Below are 22,965 nucleotides of genomic sequence, written 5' to 3'. Positions count from 1 at the left end.
TCCAAATTAAATTTGAAATAGATGAAATGAAGGTGCTAGGCTTATTTAGTAGACCTGGTACACCATTTATCCCTGACTAACCTACCATGCACATAGTTATACAGTTGCATAACTACACAGTTATTCTCTCTGGTCTTCTTCAAAGAACTACAGGGCAGACTGTTCAGCTGAAGACTGGTAAAAGAGTTGAAAGACTGGGGAGAGTATAGAATTGTGAAAGACTTTAAGCAGAAGGAGGAGAAAAAAATGCTATTGTTTTCCTCTTCGCTCTTGGAGATGAGCCCAATATGATAGTCTAATAGAGGCTACAGCTCCATGTCCCTAAGTCCAACTAGTAGCAAGGCTGAGCCTAAGTTCCCAAAAGGTATACAGACACATGTATGTCCAGGTCTTACACATGTATGCATACACATGGCCGGCCACACAGATCAGCGCAGTGTGAAAACGCAGCACTCACAGAAGCACAAACAGCATCAATGGCCTCATCTTGTTCCCTTCTCTGGCTGATAAGGACAAAAGTTGCTAGGGGAAAATACATAAATATATATATATGTATACTATATGAACCCCTCCAGTAGCTGGCCTTAGACACTCAGTCTACCTGCTGCTGCCCCCAGTATCCACACTCTTCCCAGTTGCTGGCACCTGGACGTATGAGCCCCTGAGGCAGCAGCCCCCCTCCAGTGGCTGATGTTCACACACACACACACACACACACACACACACTGTGGATGCCCTCAGTAACTGGCCTTGGACACCCAGTCTGCCCAGTGGCTGACCCCTTGGTCTCCTGGAGTCCCAGTTACCTCGTACACATGCGTGCAAATGGGTTTCCTCTGTAGCTGGTCCAGATATAGAACCTCACCAGTAGCTGACCCCCAGGTCCCACGGTCTCTCCAGTTGCTGGCCTGGACCTCCTGGTCCTTCCAGCTGAGTGGCAGCTCTTCCCCCACACATGGCCCAGACTTAGGGCCACTCCAGCACTAGGCTCCCAACCCTCCTGCACCGGCTAGTCCAGTGTGATATTTGCCAGCGATCACACATTGACATAGATACCCACACAATACACACACACTCTGCTCTCTGCAGCACCCCAGGTGCATGGTCCCCACACCACTGGTTGACACTTAGACCTCCACAAACATATACACACAGAATAGGGTCCCCTCACCCAGAAAAACAGTTGGAATTGGAGTATAATGAGAAGACAGGCAAGACTGTGGGGACCAGGTACTGGACATGGCCAGAGAGACGTACTGACCAGCAACTTGTTTACACGCTTCCTTTACCCATTTATCCCTCTATTTTCTTATTCCCTCTGTTTTATCCTCCACCAGTTCCCTTGATCCTCCCCTTCCCCTAAACATCCCATAATAGGCCTTGAACAATCCCAACCTGCCTTTTCCTCTGCATCCCGTAATAAGCCCCATACCCCCTTAGGCTGGAGCCCTCCTCAGTCTGAACGGTGCTGCAGAGACCCGTGGTAGTGGGTGTCCCTCAGCCCCTGTGACAGCTCGGGGAGGCTCCGGGCAGGAGCTGGGATCTCCGATTGGGTTATTGGGGCTCCCCGCCACCATTGCGCATCATCTGGGCTATTTGCGCTCTTGGAGATGAGCCTTTAATCATGTTACCTAACATTATTTACATCAAATGCTCTTGATGCAGGAAGGTAAACATGCCAAAGATGTTTGCTGATTACACAGATTTAAGGGACATTATCTATATATCATAATATTGTACTGTACAAACCAGGTGGTCTTGAGTATTAAATTATTAAAAACGTAGTAAGAGAAATTGTAATGACGTGCTAGAGATTAATAGTGGCAATGTCCACTGTAAGCTGGGACTTTTCTGTAAATTGTTGTATATTGAGGGTCTCTTCATCACACATTGTCAGCTATTATCTTCACCTTTAAGATGAAGCTCCACAGGTCTATAGGCAGAATTATGATATGACTGTAAACAGTACTTAAAATCTTTGGTGAAGAGAAATGAGGTCCTTCCAGTCAGTACTAAAAGATCATTCTTCATGTAATAACTTCTACTTTAAAGGAATTAAATCAGAAATTAAATTGGTACACTACATTCAATTAATTATATGATGTGAATCATGAGGTAAATATTTTAATGAAATTTGTGCTATATAATAACGAATTCATTAGTAATTGCAGTTCATTAGAAAAATTAGAAAAAATTATTTGTAGAAATAAAAATATTTTATCTTGAATGTTTGACTTGATAATCTCACAAAAGAGAATAATGTTTATAGTGCAATTTCACTCCTATAAAATTTAAACAAATGGCATCCTTGCCTACTTTTTTAATTATACAGAAAAAGAATCTATACGTATGTGGACTTATGTTCACCAAAGGAAAATATTATTGAAAATATATGTTAATTGCTTTTAACTTAGAGTAGTATGTGTACAGAGATCTTAGATTTTAGACATGCCTTTAATTCACACTATCACCCAAGAAACTTGTAGTACTATTGGGACTTTCAGGATACTAAGCTTCATTACCAGCTTCTTTTTCTTTTCATTTGAATGCTCTGCAGTCCACTGTCAATATCTTGCCATTATGTCATCTTGCATTTCTGACAATATCAGTACCAAATTCCTTATTTCGAGGAAATACAGTTGAATGGAAAATATAGATAATATTGGAAGTTTTAACAGTGCAGGTCCAGAAAAACATTACTGATTCTTAAACCACAGTTCATGAGGGCATGATAAATGGTTTATGTACAGTGTGTATTGCTGTTGTCACCATAACATTTATAGATTGTTGAGGCCAGTGAGCAGAAAAAAGTTGCAAGGGATTAGGAGGTAGGCAATCATGATTTCAAAGGAGACTTTTTACTTTTATCAGTTACCCTTTAAGAAGAATTATTGGATGAAATTAGATTACTGGTGCAATGAAAAAAAGTCAGGATAGGTTATCACAACTCTTTCTGCACTTCAAATTCTTGAAATCTAGATTTTGAAAACTTGTGCAAATACTTCTGCAGTGTCTCAGCTAGCCTATATGCCACTGCAGAAGGAAAAAACATGCAAGTTACTGTAACTGAATTGTTTTGGATGTTCTTGGATGGAATAAAACAGTTGGAAGACTCTCCGGACGCATAATGTTTGCTCTCCACACAAACAAGTGGAGGGGCAAATCAGCATATCTGGAAGAATGCACAGCTTTAGTAATTGACCTGTTTCTGTTTTTTCTCTACCCTTACCAATCATTTCTTGCCACCTAAGAAATTCAATTCTCCCTCCCAATGTTTTGTAAACCCAAGACAATCAACCTTTATCCTGATGTAGAGCACATTTCGTCCCCTAAATGAAAAAATGTATAAAATCCTGTTCTGAAAAATACTAAGAAATGTTTTCTGTTGCATACTTTTAAAATATCCAGAATTACTCACCAGTTTGATTTTTTTCCTAGACATCCTTGGCCTTACATTCTACAGTCCTTTTCTGAACTATACTGCTATGTCAATACTAGATTTGTCAGAAAGCAGTAATATAAATAAAATCCTTAAAACAATTTCTAAATACACTAAAAATGCTGAAATATTAATGTGAAGGGGAAAAAAAGATTGAAGGGAGGTTAGCCTTGGGACACAGTGAACTTCAAACAGCCTGGTTAGTTTAGCTGAAGGTACTCTGCAGATATTAAAGCCTCACAAAATATAGGAATCCAAGGTGTCTGCTTTAGGTGATTAGATCACTAGAATTAAACATACCCATCCATGTCAGTAATAGCTCTTAGAGCAGAAATAGGTATGCCCCATGTTTCAGTTCGCACTCAGCCACCCATGCAATGACTGGGGCGAGGGGGGCAGAACAAACAATCCACCAGCTGAAATGATGACGCTGTTTTTACTTTTATTGATACGCAATAACGTGCAGTTTTCCAAAGCCTAAAGAATATCCTTCTTAAGAACAAAATGCAAGCTTTCACCTATTCATTAATTATAATTATAGTTATAAAGGAAAAAGAAATGTTCTCTGGCTGCATCATTGCCAGAGAGACTCATTATAGACAGTATGCAATATTTCGGCTGTACCTTTTTTTTTTCACATAGTCACATTTAAAGGTATTCCAAACGAAGCTCAATCTATGCTGGTAAATCAAGAGAAATGCAAGACTCTGCATTTCCCTGTAAATGTGAAGAATATTTTTTTCAGCTTAATCTCTTTATTTGAATAACCAGTCTGAAATTTAATTATTTATTCACAACAAGGGTCCTAATTAGAGCCACAATGAACTATTCACATTTCTGTTGAACTTGAGCAAACAAGTCTCTCACTGCTTGCAAGTTTATTGCCATTAGCCCAGGAGGTTTGCTCTTCACTGCAAGACAGCTCAACCATTATGCTCCAGAGAAAGGAAGACGCTGAGAACACTAACACTGATACTACAGAACGCTACCGAGAGCTCACTGTGCTTTTCTCTTCCTTTTCAATAAGCTATTAAAAGGCGAAGTGAAAAACTGCAGCAGAGCCAACCAGTGGTAAAATTCTTAGGCAGTTTTACAAAAAGGGTATTACTAATAGACCAGAGAAGCTTTAGGGAAAGAATAATAAAAAAAAAAAAAAAAAGAAAAAAAAAAAAAGAAAGAAAGAAAAAAAAACAGTTGTTGAAGCAATTTAAGATAATAGGATGCTAATTAAAGAGGAATTATAGTGGAGATTTTATAACAGATGTAACATTGGCATTAATGTTGACTGCATCAAGACTAAAACTAGCACAACAAATAGCTAAGGAATTAGTAGCAATTAGGAACTAAATTCTGCCACTCATATGGGGCAGGAGGTTTCTCTGTGCGTAGATAATAGAGTGAGTAACAGAGGTAAACCCTACCTTAATACTGCTCGCTGGGGTTGCTCTGCCACTCTCATGGCACCTTGCAATTAGGACTAAACTATGCAGTCAATGAGCACTCTGTAAGAGTCTCGAGTGTGTGACTGGAGGTGTGGGGCTCTGCTCCTGAATGGCTGTTTTCGTGGTCCGGTTCACGAATATTGCCCTAAACTGCACAGTACACTTCTAGTCAGCCATAACTTCTGAAATACAACCTAGAAAGGTGGGCTCATGTATGGGCTCAAATGATAGCATCAAAATTACAGTGAATAGCAGTGTGGTTATATACTTAAAAAAAATCAGTCTCCATGCAGAATAGTCCAATTTCCAAGTGATAATAAACGATAAACATGACAAATGTTTAAATAATTGTTGGTTTTGGCAATTATTCATTTGAGCCATCTTCTTGTTTTGCCTATTTTACTGGCCTATGGAAAATCAAAAAAGCTTCAAACAAAACAGTGTATTTTAGCTCTAGTTCAGCATGGTTAATAAAGAAATAGAGCTAATGGATGATTTGAGTCCTTTGTTTTAATTGACTAAAACAAAGATTTTGAGGTTGAGAATATACAAGAAATTTTAGCCTGAAGCAAACTGTTGTGATTGGGTTGCACATCTGAAAAAAATGGGGCTTTTGAAATGGAAGTACCAATTTGCTGACATAACTATGTCTATAACATATGAGAATAGTAACACAAATATTGCCAAATACAATACTTAATAAAACAAGACATTATACTTTAGAAAAAACAAAAATTCTTATTCTTTCCCACTCAGAATGCGCTGATGCTGGCTATTGGGTGAAAAACTGCAGGAAAGCGACAAAATTCTACTATGTATTTTTTAAATATTCTCCTTTTGGCACACACTTGTCTATTATATTGCATCTAATATATCATTATAGGAGACCAATGACCAAATACTGGGATAAGCAAAAATTGAATATAGGCTGAAGTCATGCTACAAATTATACAACTGCGTTTCCCCAAAGTATTTCCTCTCCTGACGGTCTGCCTAATCCAGTGCTTCCAGGGTGGGAGTCTGCTGCCTATCCCTGCAACAGCAAAGAGATAATGACTCTTGCTTCCCAAAAAGGAGCTCAAAATAAAGGCACGCAGAAAATAATAAGTAATCTGTACAATCAGTGTGTGATTTCCTGAGAGGCAAAGAGGCAAGAAAGTCAAGGTTATATTATAATTCTTCTCTGACTTATTCTATTCTTAGAGTTCTATTATTACCTCTTCTTGACAGAAAGAACTGTTCACATGAGGAGCACTTGAAAATAGGAACAATACTCCCTGGTCTGTACTGGTATCTGAAGAGCATTTAAAAACAAAAATCATTACCAGATAAGGTCTTTTGAGGGTCCTGTCCCTGACTAGCTTAAAATTCAGACAACACATCATTTCAGGAATGTGCTCCTGCCTGTACCCATAATATGGGCCATTTCAGAAAGACAAGCAAGGTGTCTCTGTCCTTCTCTTTCGATTCATTGTGCTACTTACTTACATGACCCTAATAATACTGCTATATTGAATCCTATGTAATATAAAAGAAGCTGCAAGTATCTGAGAGCACAGTAGCATAACTGGAGACAACAGCATCAGCTGATAAAGATCTTAGATGCAGATGGAGGCAGATGACTCCGAGATGAACGTTTCAGATAAATAAAGAGTATAGATAGGTATTCTGATATTTGAAAAGATATCCCACAAAGGAGAAGAGAAAGATTTAAGGTCCATGTAAAAAAAGAAGAGACATGATATCCTTGAGTGCTTCAGGGGAAGGAGATTTAAAGCAAACTTGATTAGGACCTGTGATAAAATCTCAGAGGTGATGGGGAAAAAAAAAGCAAAAATCTATTCCTCTAACTAAATTTAGGGGGAAGGAGAATCAGAAACTACAATACAGTCATGAAAGAGACAACTAGGAGTGCAGTCGCTGAGATGCTGTTACACAGGCACCACGGTATCTGTTAACGTACAGACTAAAGTGATAAAAAATGGCATCTAGAAAGCTGCTGAGTTAAACCACAAGAATGCATCACTGTTATAGACAGAGTCTCTTTAGAAATGACAGGTGTGGCAACAGGAGAGAGAGGCATACCATGCATCAAGGATGTACCTTTTCCTGCGTGCAGGGAAAGAAGGAGTGAGATTTGTTAGATTTCCTACCTAAAAAAAGGAAAGGAAAATAAATGTGGAGATGAACTCGTGTATTCTATGTAGGCCAGAGGACGTGAGGGTTAAGGTGATTTTTCTGGAATGACAATTTGGTATTCCAAAAATCAGAGACTTGGTATTATAATCATGCAGAGATGGCTAAAGAGCAAAGCAGGATGACACAGTCAATCCGTGGGACATTTTGAATATGATGAGGGCAATTTTTGTTTTGGAAAGTAAAGAAAGCTTCTGGTTTAAGATGCAGTTTCAATTGACAAAAATGATAGAATATATAAAGCAAAAGTTAAACTGAGCAAATGAACTTGCGAAATATTAGAGAAAAGTTATGGAAAGCACAAGCTATAACAGTAAGCAATATGTATATGAAGATATAAAAGCAGGAAACAGATGAGAGAGAAAGCAGACTTCACCTACTACAGGAGTAGAAAAGATGATAGTAGTTTATAGAGTCGGATTATTATTACTATAATGCCATTTCTTGTTTCATATGTGTATGTGAAGCAAGGAACAGCAGCATAATAAGAAACTATTGTGCAGGAATCACAATTTCTCCAGTGACCTGAAAATTTAAAAGGAATCATACAAAAAGTGGATAGAAGATTATAGGTCTAAAGAAGTGTGTAAAGAAAAAGCTCAAGCCCTGTAGGGATAGGATCAGAAAACCACAGGAATATAAAAGGAAAAAAGACAGAGTTCCCCAAAATGCATAAAGAGAAAATCAAAACATAAGTCCAGTAAAAAAGGAGAAAATTCTGAAGGGCTCAAAGACAAGTATTCAATAGCACTATGCTTCAGCCTTTACAAAAACAAAGACACAAAACAAACCCAAAAGCCACCAGTAAAAGCTCTCTGGATCCAGACAGTTAACAAATTCAGAGAGTAAAGGTGCGGGCCAGAGGAGAGAACATTTAAAATGTATTAAAATAAGATGTCTGGCACGCACCTCAGACTGAAGAAATTCACTCTAGAGTGTATAATTCTGGTCAGTTCCTGATCTCCATCTTCTCATCATTACCCTCTAAAATTTGTCTGTAATATCCAGAATATATTTGAAACAGTAAACCTAACATGTCTTTTTAAAGAAAGCATTAAAAAAGAAGCATGTAGGAAGTATACTAGTATAGTTAGCATAGTTTCCAGTCCCATAAATACACACACTGTTTGTTTCCCTAACTGAATTTTAGAATTGGAAAATATCTAGAAGAACGATGATGAGGAGGATGATAACAGCTTTTTTGAATTTCCCAAGAGCTGATTATGTCATACTAACTTGATTTTCTTAGATCCACCTTTGTGAGCAGAGAGGTACTAGTGCTTCTTTAATAGAGTACTGTGGTGTGAAGTTGTAAACAAACTGAAGATAGGCACTCAGGTAAAAATAAAATGGTTTGGAAGATGTGATCAGTGAGTAAAGGTTGAAGAAAACAGTTCAGATAGCATTAAAAATGTCTGGGGACTGGATGCATAACCAGGTATATAACAGGTGATCATTTAGTGAACAGGTGAAACCACAGAGCAAATTAAATATAGCTTTTCAATTGTAAAAATATCTTTAATCTGGATGTGAGAAAAAAAACCTTCTCCAGGACAGTGACATAGTAGAAAAGTGAAAAAGTGAATAGTATTTGAAGCTTTTGACCTTTTTTCTTTTTTTTTTCTTTTTTTCTTTTTTTTTTTTTCTTTTTTTTTTTTTTTTTTTGGTCTAAATACACTTTATCCTGTCTTACTCTACCAGTGTTGACTACATGCCCTTTAGGCCTCTATTTCTTTTATTCTGAATACGGTGAATACCCTTTGGGCAATGAGGAAACATCACCTTTGCCTCTGTAACACTTGTCAACTTTTTTGCACTGCCTCACCTTCACTTTTCAGGGCTTGAGGGAAGCAATATCCCTAGGAAGCAGGAGTAAGCAACATCTAAAACTCTGCCTTTTTGCATCCACAGTCTATCCGTGCGAAGGCTATATGTCAAACCATATGCTCCCGTCTTCCCTATACAGCCATACAAAGAGGATGCATCTATGGTCTGCACAGAGTAAAACAAGGGGTGTGGAAATTGCTTATTAGTAAAAAGTGCCTGCATCTTTGTTAAAATTACCTCGTAATTTGTTATATGACTGAAGAACTTTATGAGAAAAACAGCACTCTGACTTGCTGGGAAATTACTTCAGACTGCGTATTTGTCATGGAAAACAGGAGGGTGGAGGAAGATTTCAGCTCCACAGGCAGTGTTTTTTGAAGTAAGAGAAAGAGGCAGTGACATGATAATGGTACTTCAGCAGAAACGCTAAGGTTTTGATGTTTTCTCTTCTCTATCAGCTTGATATTTAGCAGATTAGGAAGAGAGGTTGGTTTCAGCGGCATTTTGATAAATCCACAGTAGGATGGATGCCACATGGGCATGCAAGAGTGGGCCTGGATCCTCCTGTTTACACAGCTGGGCAGCTAAAGCTTTTATTTCTGACCTTTACGATAAGTTGCCCGTGTTTGTCTAACTTCAACAGCCTTTGTGTTGTTGTCCATCATGTTTCACACCTTCTAATATGTTGTTCTGATACCCTTTCATCTGCAGATTTGAGGTACTTTACGGAGCCCTACTGCTTTTACCATGCTTCCCTCAGGCAGCAGTGCTGTGCAACTGGATCGGTCTATGGTCAAATTAGATAAGTAGAACTTATCAATTTTTTATAAGATGAGATATGCTGTAGTCAAAACCCACCTTTAAGTGTTTTTCTTTAAAAAGAAATAAACCAAAACAAAAGCAAAAAAGGAAAGGATGGTCTAAATCTGTTCAGTTCTTAGCTTTTAGTGAGGGATTGAGACTGGCCTGCTCTTAGCCCCCTCTTCAAGGTGACCTCATGAATGACTATCAGAACATCTATCAGTCACTTTTATTTGAATAATTTACCCAGGGTGAATTACCCAGTTTTTAGGTACAATCAGAGCATTATTTCAAAAGGATATTCTAAAGCCCACCAGAAATTCCCTGAGATTTACAGGACATTATCAGACATTCATTTATTTTCTTAATCATTCTCTCTGTGCTCATATAAAAACAAGAGAAAAAAAATTTCAGGCTATATTTTTGTATAGGATTTATAGTTAGTACTATACTCAAAAAAAAAAGAAAAAAAAAGGACTTAAAATGGAGTGTGCAATAACTATGGCAACTTCATGCAAAAGAAAAGTCTTCAGAAACCCCCTATTTATATTTGCATCAGCTAGATAGCAACAAGACAGTCCCTGTTGAATGAGGATTACCAATTAATTATTACTTGCCTCGTATGATGTTTTTTGCAGTCCAGCAAAGTGAAACCAGTGCAGTTATGATGATGCAGTCCTCTTCACCTGCTCATTCTCCCTTACCTCTAAAACCTTCAATTTTAATCAGGCACAGACTGAACAGTGAGCTTTTTTTCTCTCTTATATCTCTCAAAAGGCGTCATTATACTTCTCTTCGGAAATACATGGCGGAGACAAATAAGCATTTCTATCTTTCAGTTGCTCGTACAAGCAGGTCTCCTGTCTCCAGCACGCTGGCACAACCTTGCTCTGTTTTCCTGAGCTGACAACAGCTACATTTGGTACAGAGTGCCAAATGTATACAGATGTATAGCTATAGAGCTATATTGTGGAAGACAGCAAAGTGATTAATATAACACAGAGATGATGCTTCTGGAGACAGAAACAGGAAAGCCTGTTTCAAAGCTTTTTGTGTAGGACTTGCCTACACAGTATCATCACCCTAAAGGACTTCTCTCTGAAGTTCCTGCATATATACCTCTGTTGGTGCCCTGATTCCTAAAGGATAAAAAGAGTCAATTCAAAACCACTAAAGCTCACTTCTCAAATATTTCACTTTGTCTATAGCAGTATTTTTTGCAAAGATCAGAAATACATAGTCATTTTATTTTATTGTTGTAAACACCTATGAGGTCTTCTTTCAGAAGACAGGCTGCTCTTACAGCCCAAATAGGAGTAGGAAGCACTGGAAAACTTTTAAATTATTATCATTTTTAGCCAGAACAATCTTATAAGCTCAAATAATTACACTCTTTTTTTATGCTGTTCTTTTAATTAATAAATGAATGTACTCAAAATCTTAAATTAATCCATTTTTTTCTTTAATTTTTTCAGTGGCAGAAAATAGTAAGCCTGTCAAACTGAAATTTTTAAGTTGCTGGATTCAAACTATTACAATTTTTTTCATTATTTAAACTCACTGGAAATTAGAGAAAAGTAATAAATGACATAAAATGTATCATTTAAAATAGTTTTCCACGGGGTAAATATCATCTATAGTATCATATAGTTACTTTAATAATAGGATATTTAGATGTAATCTTTTGTAGAAAATTAAACTCATAAGACTCTGGCAAATCTTCAGAATAATAATCTTTTGTCACAGACCAAGGTGTATGCCCTGAGTTTTCAGATATTATGTACAGAGAGATTCATCTTGCAAGTTAGAATCTATGTATATAGGTCTGCAACCTTTGACTTTGTATCAGTGTGAGTATCTCACAGACATTAATAGATTCTTCCTAATATGACCCTTGAAAACAGGCTCTTGTTTCAGATGAGTGACAGAAACAGCGTCAGAAATCTTGACACAACTGAAGTCAACTGCAAAACTTCCAGGTGTTTTCTTGCTGGAAAATACAAACTTCTCTGGAGCTACATACACTTCTTTTCAATTAATGCTTGAATTACAGTTAAAATCAATGAAATTCAGCATCAGATCTTCTTAATTTTAAGAATTAGAAAGAAATGTACAGTAAAAAACCAATCTGAGCCAACCAAGCTCAGAAGTTAAAAATAAAGGTTATCAAAATTTGGACAAAAAACAGAATTGAGGTGGTCTCTCAGCATTACAAGGTGAACTAAACAGAATCTAAATACAGAAAATTTTGAATTTGCCCTGAATTATCCATAGAAATATTAAAAAAAAAAAAAAAAAAGTGGAACATGCCCACTGTCTGCTGCAGTCATGAAACATTTCATGAACAGTGCTCTGCTAGTTTAAGTTTACCTCTGTAATTTTCGGCAAGGTTACTATGACCTTTGGTTATCATCTGCCATGAATTTGTGTTGCAAATTTGAACCATCATACATTTCCCTTCTTCCCTCCCTCCCTGAATTACTTAGGTTTCCCTCTTTCTTTAATTTGCTTGTTGTACCAGATCTTCCCTTTTGAAAATTACTTATCCAGTTAAATGCAGGTTGATTTCATGGGAGCTATGATATTATGCTAGTTCTACAAATGATGAACATGAAGCTGAGCTTTCTTTTAAATTATAAAACTTTACAAAAGGAGAGACAATATTGCAAGGTCTTACTTAGAAAGAAAGAACATCCTGTTCTCTTCCTGTCTCAAGTCAACAAGCTTGTCTGATCCGTCACAAATGAGCTACAGTATTTTAGCTTACTCGTATATCTTTCTTAACATCAATCTCGTGAGATACCTTTATCTATCATAACGGTGGTGTTCCATAAATATTCAAAAACATTTTTTAAAATATGCAGCAAAACATAAACTAGAACTTCACTTGCTAAGGAGGAATTTATTCCACTTATCCATAAAAAATATATATTTTTGAAGTGAATGTATTTAAACTTATATTTTAAACATTTTGGCTGAAAGCTGCTTGCAATTGGGTTTGTATATCAGATTTTACCGACTCCTCAATTGCGAAAAAGTCTCACCAGCTCCAGTATAAAGTTTGGGAACTTTGTATTAGAGTAATTAATCACTGAAATGTTAAGAAAGTATTGTATCCATTGGCAAGCATATAAATCACATGTGATTTCTTTCTAATGTCTAGTCACCAAGAATAATAGAACACCCAGCTGGAAGGAGCGTTATGAGATTATCTACGCTATTTCTTTTCTCAAGCCGAAATTAAGTGCACCTTGTCCATGCCTGACAGATACTGCCTAACATCAAGATGTGGTGTTTTCAGTCTCCCAAAGCAATACAGTCCTTAAAGATAGAAAGTCCTCCAAGTATTTCATGCTTACTTCTCACCTGCTTCAATTTATTTCCTGTCACAGCCATTCTAGATATGGAAAGCAGTTTATCCCTTTCCTCTGGGCAGCACTCTTATGTTCAAAGACCATTATCATGTTTAACATGATAGAAGCTTTTTCAGTGCAGCCAGTTTTTCATCCCCAAAAGATTGCAACAGAAATGAGCTCAAACCTATATTTGTTCTCTGCATAGGAATCCGCAGTAGCATGTTTGATAAGCCGTTAACTAAAAAGAGGCCCACGCTCAGCTCCCTCTAAGCATACGTAGCTGAGCTCTGAAAGGAGACTTAGAAACCTCGTCTGGGAAATTTGGTGCAGCACTCTGTTGCAGTACTTAGCCCTTACAGAAGTCAGTTTGTCTTTTGCAAAGAAGGAAAAACAAGACTTGAAATAGAATTGGGAACTGTTCTCATACATGGGAAGTTGCATTACCCCTGTCAGAATGAACACAGAGTGCCCAGCTGAAATACAGCAATATAATATTTATGTTTAGCTCCAGTGTGCTTTTGCAAATTTCATCATGCAGTGAAGGATATAGCATGTATTTTGCAATGTATGTCAGATTTGGACAGATTTCCTAGAGTTATGTAACCTCATTCTCCAATGGAACATCTATACGTAAATGAAATTATTCATAGGTAATTGACTTTCCTGTTGCTCTTCACGGTTGTTTGTCTCCCACTTTAAGTTAGGAAGGTAGGAGTTAGCAGTATACAGTATTCTTCCCATGAGAGAAGTTTCCATTTAACCAAATTCTATGAAGAAGCAGATGTCAGAAAACATTTATTTAAAATTCCCCAGCTTCTTTCATCATTTTTACTTTCTTTCTTTATTATATATTATGTTTTTATTTTATATTTTAGTTCTTTATTCTTACTGTTGGGACATTAAAGATCTAAAGTTTTCTTTATTCATGATATAATATTCAGAATTCACATCAGTGCTCTGGCACAGTGTATGTTGGAATAGAAAGTGTAAACTGAATAACAAATTGGATCTATATGTAAAGCTGGACTATCTTCTTCAGTGGCACCAAGGTCTAAAATAATACTCACAAGAAAAATATTGAAGTACTTTGGAAGTTTAATGCTCAAATTATCATATTTATAAGCTATATATTCAAGTATCCCTAAAAAATAGTGTGAAAACCATTCGTATTTTGTATTTTGCTTTTTAGAAACTAAAAATCTTAAAATATCTTCCATCCCCTTTTTCCGTATCTGGCATTTAAAAAAAAATTTACTCAGAGTAAAAATCTATCTTAATTCCTAACCTTCCTTGCTCAATTCTTTCTGACTTTGGGATTAACATAGCTTCTAGTTTCCATTTCCTTTGGATAGGAACAAAGAAGTGGTCATTGAGATAAAGGTAACAAATACTTTAGAACAAGTCAAACAAAAATAACACAACCAAGTGCTAGCTGTTCACTTGTCCAACTGAAGAACTGGTAGAGGAATGCCAGTTTCTTTGGAAAGGAGAAATAGCAATGCTGTATTCTTGTCTAAATGTTGCACTTAGCAGGACTCTGAATCAGCTGGCTTCCCAAAGCCACTGAAATAACCCAAGGGAACATCTGAGAATAAATACCACAGAGCTTTCCTGGATTTGGAGAAATTCAGAATAAAAAAATAATTAAAAAAAAAACAAAAAACAATGAATAGTGTCTTAGGGTCAGAATGCTGGATCCTTTTTACACCATGAAGACAAGAAGGAGAAAGCTAGACTGGAAGTGGATCTTTCTTTCTTCCTCTTTTTACTGGAGTTGGCATTGCTTTTCTGAAAGCTGTCTTCATAGTGTTTGAGTACATTTCTATGCTAACATGCAGCTGACCCTTCCCTATTGGTGGGATATCAAGTCTAGTTCTGTTAGCAAACGGATAAGTAAGTTCAGAACAACCTGCTCCAAAACATTTTTTCATACGAAGTAGAACAATTATTTATTATTAGTCAGGTTAAATCTACCACTCTGCACATTTCAAGTTCTGCATTATTAGGCAATAAAAACAGACTGTCACTCAAGCTTAGGATAGCTTATATTTAAAACTAAAACATATTATTGTAGGTGATCTAGATTTGCTATAAATCTTTGCATGTGTTTTGGAATGTGTATTATTAAATGAATGATGGTTATAAATGGGAAGAGGATGACTTAACTGGATGTTATCCAATCTGTGGGTGGTATTCAGCCAGCATGACTTTTCATACAAAACTCTTCTATGATATTACTGGAGTTTTGCTTTTGTTTGCAAAAATTATTCACGGAGAACACTGTTGGCAACATTAACATTTCTAAATGCACATTTTAATGGCTGTTTCTAACTCTGAGATACCTTAGATGATTCTGGAAATGGTTCACTGTCATAAGTAGTAAGGAATTTTCATTTAATTTTTAGTATGCTCATGCCTTACTTTTGATGGCTCTTCACAGTCAATGAATTGACAGGAAACTGGCACGACTTTCCAACACAATCTCAATGTATTTTCATTTGAAAGAGATATTTCAAAACAAATCAAGTATTTTGGGGCTTCTTCCTGTCAGGAAATATATTTCAGAGGTCCAATGTTGTTATTAATGGCTCATGAAATTATTTGGATTTTCGATACGACCACTGAATATTAAGCTTTGTACTGAAAGATTAATTTAAATCTCATTAGGAATATAGACGATGGCTTAGTAGGAATATAGAATATGGAATATTTAATAGGAATAGAGTTGACCAGGAAGATGACTAATACATCAGCAAATATAAGATCCCCTTTTGCATCCAGAAGTGTCTTTTTTACTGTGGTTTTGTTCCAATTATTCTGATTTCAGTCATATGTTTTTCCACTGAGTAGGTTATAATAGAATCTACTTTCTCAAAAAGTTACTAAGCTTCTGGAGAGCAACTGTATATAGCTCTTTTTATGACCAGCTAGGATATTGCACAGACTGAAAAATGTAACAGTAGGCTTACGAAATGTTCCCATTTTTTGCCATATTTTAAAAGCTGGCAGAAACATTTCCTAATTTAGAAGCTGTTTTTGTTTGACTCCATGATTTGACATTCTCTGAAGAATAACTTGTGTTTCAAAGTCTGTCAGATTTATGTACAGAAGTTACTTTTGCTAAGCAAGAAGGGTGGTCCAGCCTTGCCTCTTTTACAGAAATCTAAACAATCCTGAACTTTAAGAGCTTAAAGAGAACTGAGGCTTTGTGCTTTTTTGGGGGGGGGGAGGCAGAGGGAAGCAGCAATATCTAAACACTTCAGTTCCCTTGAAGGAGACAGTTCTTTTGAGTTCACTTTATAGATGCCTCAGAATTTCCTATCCTTTTCTTTCAGTCTTAACAGGACGGGTGCGTGTGCTTAACTCTATACATAGGCATAGATTAACTGGTTTCAACATGATGATGTGTACGTACTACATTAATCATATGCTATGCAAGATCAAGACCTTAATATTGAGAGCTCCTGTTTCTCGCAAACTTAATTCATGTTTCAACTTCATTCCAGAGCCTAAAAATCAGTTGAAGAGGAAAGAAATCATTTTACCATCTTCTCAGTAATTCATACACATTCCTAGTATTTGAAACAAAAGCTCAAAGAAGTATCGATAGAAAAGATAAACGCTCCATTTCTTGACATCTTCCAATTTGGACTGTATGTCTTTTGGGGAATTATTCTTGGTCAATCATATCTTGTTGGCTCCCTTTGAAGGATGAGTGGGTAACAGTGGGCACAGGCTATCAGATTGAATGATCTGAGGTACTTTTTTGTGTGTCAGATAATGTATTTATATTAACCCAAAGTTTGTCTTCTAATAGCTTAAAAAAACAAATTCTGGAATGTCCGGAATGACTATTTGTTTGAGAATACTTTATTTGTAGAGGTAATGTCAATAACGGGATGAAAGACAAGGGTGAAAAAGCTGCCAGGGATACTATATATATAAATAAAAGAAGTCCTTATAGTTCTAGGAAACAATTGGAAAATGGTGGGGACAGAGAGATCACACAACATGGAGTCTACGGAGAAAGAAAGCATAAAGACAGATGGCAGGAAAGGAAAGTGTGGAAGGGAAACAGCAGGCAAAAACTGTCACGAAAAGAAGGAGGAATAGGTGAAATAAAGGAAAATTAGAGAAAGCACAAACATTCTGGCTAGATTGTTTCTCTGATTTATAACGAGCAATGCTCTGCTCAGTGTTGAATGAACAGGATTGCATCTTTTTGATATAGTAATTAGAAGATATAAAATGAAAGAAAAGGAAAAAAGACACAAAATAAAAGATATGAAATGAAAATCTTCATTTATATAGAAGTATACATCTCGGAGTCTGAGCTCTGGGGAGACAGTTTTGGCCAACAAACTTGATCACGGTGTAGATATGATTCTTAATCTCTATTTGGCTAGTTTTTGCCATGATTAAATCATTCTGTCCTTATCAGCTAAATAAGAAAAATGAAAAATGTTGAAATAGTTTAAAATTTTCCTACAGCTTATCTTCTGAAGCCAAGAAAATCTTTGCCTCAGAAAGTGTAAATCAGATGCTTTAAGATCAATGTATTGACATCTATTCCAGGGCTATGTTTAATATATTTAATTTTAAGGAAGATGTACTTTAAAATTCTACTCAGCATAACCTAGGGGAAAAATCTAGTGGCAGAAACTTTCAGTTATCAGATCCTCCCTGAAATCCCAGTAAATGCAAAATACATCTAGAGAACAAATCAAAGATATCACTTTTACTAAACATCACTTTCTGTTGTCTGTGTTCAAAGTGCTTTCAGATGAATTTAGATGTTAACATAGTAACTGTAAAGTGTTAAAGCAGATGAAAAAAAATAGCACTCAATAATTATAGGCACAGTAATCAAAACAATATCCTAAATCAACGCCTACTCCTATTATCGTGGTATAATTTGCAGATATTATATGTTGCAAGAGATGACTATTTGCTTTAAGCACTTATCACAGGTTCTGGCAATTATAGAGACTATTAACCTCTGTCTTCTTCAAATTGCTCAGACAGATATTTTGATCTACATATTTCCATCCTAAGGAGGAATGGACCAGCTTTGGAGTCTGCCATTCATTATTAAATTGTCTTTACAGATTAGCATTTAACTACTGCTAAAAAAACAATGACTCCCATGCTAATAATGGGTCTTTGACCCAGGTTCATCAATATTATATTATACATTTTCTTATGAGACCATTTATAATGATTTTTCATTTAAGAATTTTCTATTTTAATCATTTATTCCAGAGCTGAACATTTACGATCTGTTTGATTGTATCTGCCTATCCAATATACTATTTCTATTTCACTGTAAAATACTACACCTATTGCCCATTATTTATAGGCAAGCTAGTAGATCAGTCATTATAATTCATCAAAGTCACACTGCATTCCTTGAACAGCACAACTGCTTTGCAGACCTTGTAGGTTTTGCTTATTTTAGGGAAAGAACATCTATGGCAGTAGCTATCTGTTAACTAATTCATCATTAACTTGTGCATTTTTTATGAATGAGGTCCTCAAAATGTGTAAATGTTATAAAAGTGCTTAGAGTTCTGGCTTGAAAATTCATAATTTAACATTCAATGAAAAGCTTTTTTTTTTAAAAAAAAAAAAATGAAAGCTTGGCTTATTTTCAATAGTAAAATCCACAGAGAAAATGAAGCTTGAAAACTTTTATTTTCAAATACTTTATTATCTGAGTAGAATGACTTTCATCAGACTATATGAGGGAAAAAGAATAGGATTTATTCATGTTCTCATATCTTAAAAAAAAAAAAAAAAAAAAAGAGGAGGAAAATAAAAACATACTGTGAGAATAAAAAAGTTGAGACCAAGAAAAGAAAATCGTGAAAACTACAAGGAAGAGAAAAGGGTTTTAGACACATAACAAGAAACTAAATGCTACATTTTAGAATGAGAAAACATATCACTCGAGGAATTGTGAAAGGAAGAGATGTTGAGAAGTTGTTAAGATAGATGATCGGATGGTTATTTCAGAATCATGGTTCATAGGCAATGATTTTTCATCAACTATAACCAAATTCTGTGAAAAGATATTAAGGAGGGCCATGTCAGAAAATAAAAAAATAGCTGGAATAAAGAATGGAAAAAATATAAATGGAAAAATATTTTGACATCAAAACAATTTTTTAACTTTTTACTAGAAAGCTTTCATTATAGTATTCAATTTTTTCCCCAAAATTGAACCAAAATAAGCAGACAAATGAGGCTAAACAAACATACTTAAATTAAGCATATTAACCCAGTGTTTTGGGGAGTTTGAAAAAGACCACACAGTTTGCAGTTCTGTGGATCTGATACTTGTCCAAAAAATCATAAAAAAAAAAAAAAAAAAAAAAAAAAAAAAGAGGAGAACAAAATCTTTTTTATTCAGTCATACTGAGTACTTTGGGAGTCATGCAAACTGAATAAGGCTTTCCCATTGGTATATGAGGAGTTGGTATTTTCTCAATCTTCTCCACTTGAATAAATATGCAAATAATATAATTTTGATATTTCCTAGTTTTCTTTTGTGATAGTAATGGGTTACTTACGGCACTTTTCCCTTCATTACCAGCATATTCTCTAGTATTTCATGAACACTGAAGCAAAATTCTCCATATGGAATAGAGAATCATTCCTGTACTTGTGTTTGTTAGGACTGGAAATGCCATTTCAAGTACGTGCTATAACATTTACAGCACAATCAAGATTTATTAAAACTGCTCCACAGAGCACTATTGTAAAGAATTTATGAACTGTAAAACTGCTATAAAGGTCACTTGAGATGCAAAAGTTTAATTTGGAGTATCATGTTATGGTGTAGTACTGCTAAACTCACTGCTTGTTTAAACAAATGGCTTGAGGATATTTGTTTCAGAAGGTGGGGTTTATTAACTTCAGTAAAACAACTATATTATGTAGGTTTTTTGCATAGCTTTGATTTTTTTAAAGGCTTGTTCACCTTTTCATGTCCACTAATCCATTACTCAGCCTCTGTGAACATGAACGTAAAGAAGCACAAGCATAAAAGTAATATATTTTTTGAAAAATCTTTGTAGTGTTTAAAGGCACTGAGTATAATATTATTGTTTATTCTGCTTTCAAGGTTTAATACTCTGTGCCATGATATTTGCTTTGTCTTTAATCACCAGCTGCAAAGACTTAGAAAATATTTGACTACCATTAGGAAAAAAGGAAAAGTGTCATGAATACTTAGTAAGGTCCCCCAAATTGGAAGTTCTTTCTAGAAAAGATATTGTCATTTACAGATAATAATGCAGAAATGCATGTGAATTATACTAGATGAAGAGCAAATTCACTGAGTTAAAATGAATATTTGTACAAGTTTCAAAGGCAAAATTTCTCTTTCTTACATGAACCTCTATGCTACAGCTATAATCCATCACCACATCACAGGGGTCAGTCTTTGTGCATAGGTAGAGCTCGGTTTAAGTATCCATACTTAGCAATAAAAGATGAATATATCTATCCAGAGCGTATTTTTTTTCTTCCAAAACATATCTAAAACACATAGAAAGACCCCCCACTCATATACTCAAAGGTATACGAAGAAGCTACGCGTGCCAAAAAACTGCAGATTTGTAGAAGTGAAACATTATTTGCCAACAGTAATTGTTTCCTGTTAAAATTCTCAAGGGCGATTAATTTCATTCTTTTAGTATTTTTATGAAGTTTTTATGTTAACTTTAGGAAGTTAACATAAGAGGGCTGTAATTGGTAATCCCACCTACCCTAACAAATAGCTAGAGCTGGTCCCTGTATGAGCAGTGTTATGAATAGAAGTATTTTCATGGAACGTCAAAGAAATGTTTGCATAAAGTAAATTATTTACATATCAGTAGCATCAGACAGTATGGTGAAAGATCTTTGAGAACATTTGCTTTTCAGGGTACAACCGCAGGGCATCGAGGCCAACAGGGTTTGGGATCACAATGATTAAAAAATGACAACCAGCAATAGCATAACGAATACGATTGGGATTTTTTAGAAAATTGAAGACAACTTGACATTTTGAACTCACTTTCTCACTGAATTTCCACTAAGGAGTTTTATTTTTATGAGTTTTTATGAATGAAGGTTTGGTTTCTAATTCTCTTCAAGATGAAGATACTTCTGCTATGTTTACAAACATAGTAAACAAACAAAACATATAGTAATAAAACACACTACATTTTCTGATGCCAAAAAAGGTGTAAGGAGTCATTATCTATTTCTTGGTATTCATCTATTCATGCCTTATCAGGTAGATCCTTTGCTAGCAGGTTCCACCACTGCTGCTTGTACAAAATTACTGCTTGGGACATCAGAAAAGTGGCTGCTCCACAGTAAAGAGCTACTATTCAAACATGAAACTGAAAGAAAATTTCTCTGAGATGCTCAAAAAGAATTAAGACTGAACCAGGCAATATATCCTAGAAGCAGGGTAGGAGGCAATTCACATTAAATCTAAGGCATAGCTCCCAATCCAAACAAACAATTTAATGAACCTAAAAAGAAGTTACTTTAAGTTGCTTTTCTTTTTTATTATTATTATTATTATTTATTTACTCTAGGTCAGGGAGGGTTGGGGCATGTGGAGAGAGAGATGAGATGACAAAGGCTTGGAGAGATGGAGAGATGGAGAGTGGATGTGGCATAAGGGAAGTGTCAGCTACCCATGATAGTCACACAGGGATGGCTAGAACGAACCCAGGATTGCAGTCAGTTTTGCTTATCAATTTTTAGTAACAGAAAAATCTAGTGATCTAAAATGCTCATGAGGAATATAAATATCACAACATTTATTCCAGATAAATTATCAGAATGTTGCTAATAATTTTAAAAACATAAGAAATTTAGGAGCTTACTTTACCTACTATTGTTCTCCTACCAGTATGAAGGTCTACTGTTAGATGTGCTTCCCCCGTCTTCCAGTGCAACAAATTGCCTAGGGTTTTCAACGTATTTCTTCAAGTGTTAAATTAACAAACCAGCTCCAGAAGCTGACAGTTAGGAATGTGCCTGTGTGTTCATTTCCAGCATGAGACAACATTCACCCTACAGGCTCAGTAGTCTGTCCAGGATAGCTTTTCTGCTTATGATATGAAATGTGTTCAAAATGAGTATATTTACTAAAAGAAGGATTTGGGAGGAGAGGGTGTTTTCTTTTGTTTTTACTTGAACAGTGCGAGTACAAATAAATAAGCATGTATTGGCATGAAATATTTAATCAGAGGCACAGGAAAAAAAAATTCCTGAGGTCTCTGAGCAGATATTTCCAAAAATGTTCTCATGACCCTTTGATAAAACTTTCATGTAAATTCCAAGTTACTCAAGGAAGTTATTCAGTTTTTTTAGTAGTATTTTATATTTCAAGAAGAAAAATAAGTTCATGTTTACTTACAAACTACATACTAGGCTCTGCAGCCTAGTATAATAATCTTATGAGTAAGAGACCTTATGCCATTTCTCTAGGGATCCAAAATTCTCCTGCAAAACATTGTTTTATCCTTCAGCACACTGACAAACATCCCTTCTTAATACACATATGAATTTTCTACTGTTTTACTGTGATATTTGTTCTTCATGACTAGCCATAAGTATCCATTAGACTCATGACAAAGAGCAATCTAGAAGTAAATATTAACATTTATGCGATTAGCCTAAGGGAAATGTGCACTCTTGTAAATAAGGAACTAGTACTTCAGATAAAGCATTAAGACAAGTCATGCATTAAACATTTTTAATAGCATTGTGTATATAGCATAACATTAGTTTTGATCATATAGTTGCCTAAAAATGTACTGGGATCATATTCTAAGTAATTTACAGTAAGATTATGATCTAGGCTAAGCAGAGGCCTAACTTAAGTATATGAATAGTC

This window comes from Rhea pennata, chromosome 4, assembly GCF_028389875.1.
Source record: "Rhea pennata isolate bPtePen1 chromosome 4, bPtePen1.pri, whole genome shotgun sequence".
NCBI lineage: Eukaryota > Metazoa > Chordata > Aves > Rheiformes > Rheidae > Rhea > Rhea pennata.
This window is presented reverse-complemented; position numbering follows the sequence as displayed.